We start from the raw sequence: 2,966 nt of genomic DNA, 5'->3' as shown, positions 1-2,966 counted from the left end.
CCGCCGCCGTAGCAGCCCCTTGGCACGCCCCACACTACACGTGCCAGCACTGAATTCCGAGATAACTCGTCAAGGCCTAGGCAAACCGGGTCTTCTTTTTTCTTTCTTCAACACGGGATTTGAAGCCAACGGCATTTCGGCAATAGGTCACAATCGCGGATAGCTGCTGTGTCGTTACGGAATTCCAAGCACAGTGCCAGACAAGCAAGCGCGTTCAATATATACAAGGGCTAAGCAAAATAATGTGAACAGCTGTACTTACTTGGGAATGGTTTATTAATAAGGGGTTGGACGCCCATTTGCCAGTAAAGCAGCTGCGATTCTTCTTGGAAAATTGAAATGTTATACCACTCTTCGATCAGAATCTCTTCTAACTCCTCTAGTGTCGAGGAAGGCGGATATCTGTTCCGGAGTCTGCGCTCCAATACCGCCCTCAAGGGTCCGATAATGTTTACGTTCAGAGACTGTGCTGGCCAGGAAAGACGCTGCAGTTCAGTTGCATGTTCATCTTACCACGATCGTACCGTCCTGGCAGTGTGATTGGCTGCATTATCTTTTTTGAAATATAGCATCTTTGTTGGGGTACAACATTTGAATCATTGGGTGCACCTGATCACTTAAAATATTCACAACAATCGTTCGCTGTAAGAGTAATGATGGGACCAGAAGAATAGCATGACACGGTTGCCCACACCATCACACTTCCAACTCCATGCTTAACCGTTGGAATCAAGCAGTCAGGATTGTTGGCTTCCTTTGGCGTTCTCCAGACGCAAATCCGGCCCGATGTTGGAAATAACGAAAGCGTTGACTCGTCGAACCGTATGACGTGTTTCCACTGATCAGCCGTCCATGATTTATGCTCCTGACATCATGTTCTATGCTTCTTTGAGTTGATTGTTGTCAGTAGTTGTTTCGGTATAGCATCTCGTCAATGAGTATTCGCTTTATGGAGTTCTGGGCGGACGGTTTGTGTAGACTGTCATGACTGTTGAAACAGCTGCTCTTGAAACATTCAATAAGTTGGCTGTCTCGGTTACTGATGCTCCATCCGTTCTTGACCGTCAAACAGAACTATCGCATTACTACCATTATTAAAATTTATTTCACCAATTTCCTGTACATTTCTACTATGCTTTGTTTACAATATCGGTGAATTACAACTGCAATCTGTCAGCCTATGCATATATCAAACGGGTAGACCATACCAACTTCCGCTCATCGATTTCATTCGTACTGAAAGAGTGTGCAGGGCGCGACTATGGCTTCACCATACGTAAATAGGAAGACGAAACTCTTAACTGTTTTCGAGAAAATTCAGTTTGAAAATTTTAGTCGTGCTTCGTTCGGTATGGTCGTAAGTATTCGAGGAGTCCTCAGACGAGCGTGTGAAATAAGAAGTGATTAAGCCTTAGTTTCATAAGCGCGAAGACAATGAATCGAATTTCGCTGCTGGTACTTCTACTTTCCATTGACTCCAACAACAGCTTTATTACGAGTGTGTCGAGTATCAGTATTTAATGATTCAAGTATTGTTTTATACTATCTATCCTGAAAAATAGGCTTGCAAGAGGCTACTGGCTCATTTAAAACAAACGTAAAAACATCATATAAAAAGTACTTACGCAAATACAAAAACTGTAGGATAACATCTTCAGCGTCCTGTGGACTCACAATAGCATTATACAGGAACCTTCTAACTGGCTTCTCAAAGCCATAGGTGAGGGAATAGCTATTTCTTTTGCTCCTTCATTCTTTCGGAAGGCAAACGATTGCTGATCTGAACGATGAAACTTTTTCAGGATAGATTTTGTCTGTAATTCCGGTGCTCCCGTACATCATCAGCTGACTGCAGCAATATTCGATGATACGTTTCAATATGCGTGGTATTGCCCCAAAATTGTGTGATGACCAAGAATCATTCACAAATGTAAGCCAAGTTTTTTTTCACATGCAGTAACTCAGCGTTCATTACAAGTGCTAAATGTCTCAAAAATTTTTGTTTTCACGTTTCTAAGATCATTATCACCTGGATTCGTGCATTGAAACATAGATTACACATTATACTTGTCACAAATGTAGATACAATAACATAAATTACTTAGTAGATAGTGTCGGAAGTTCCATGCGGCTTTTCGCGGATGATGCTGTAGTATACAGAGAAGTTGCAGCATTAGAAAATTGTAGCGAAATGCAGGAAGATCTGCAGCGGATAGGCACTTGGTGCAGGGAGTGGCAACTGACCCTTAACAATGTAATGTATTGCGAATACATAGAAAGAAGGATCCTTTATTGTATGATTATATGATAGCGGAACAAACACTGGTAGCAGTTACTTCTGTGAAATATCTGGGAGTATGCGTGCGGAACGATTTGAAGTGGAATGATCATATAAAATTAATTGTTGGTAAGGCGGGTACTAGGTTGAGATTCATTGGGAGAGTGCTTAGAAAATTTAGTCCATCAACAAAGGAGGTGGCTTACAAAACACTCGTTCGACCTATACTTGAGTATTGCTCATCAGTGTGGGATCCGTACCAGGTCGGGTTGACGGAAGAGATTGAGAAGATCCAAAGAAGAGCGGCGCGTTTCGTTACCGGGTTATTTGGTAACCGTGATAGCGTTACGGAGATGTTTAATAAACTCAAGTGGCAGACTCTGCAAGAGAGGCGCTCTGCATCGCGGTGTAACTTGCTCGCCAGGTTTCGAGAGGGTGCGTTTCTGGATGAGGTATCGAGTATATTGCTTCCCCCTACTTATACCTCCCGAGGAGATCACGAATGTAAAATTAGAGAGATTAGAGCGCGCACGGAGGCTTTCAGACAGTCGTTCTTCCCGCGAACCATACGCGACTGGAACAGGAAAGGGAGGTAATGACAGTGGCACGTAAAGTGCCCTCCGCCACACACCGTTGGGTGGCTTGCGGAGTATCAATGTAGATGTAGATGTAGAAATAAAATGGCTAC

This window comes from Schistocerca serialis, chromosome 2 (genome assembly GCF_023864345.2).
Source record: "Schistocerca serialis cubense isolate TAMUIC-IGC-003099 chromosome 2, iqSchSeri2.2, whole genome shotgun sequence".
NCBI classification, from domain to species: Eukaryota; Metazoa; Arthropoda; class Insecta; order Orthoptera; family Acrididae; genus Schistocerca; species Schistocerca serialis.
Note: the sequence above shows the minus strand (reverse complement) of the source record.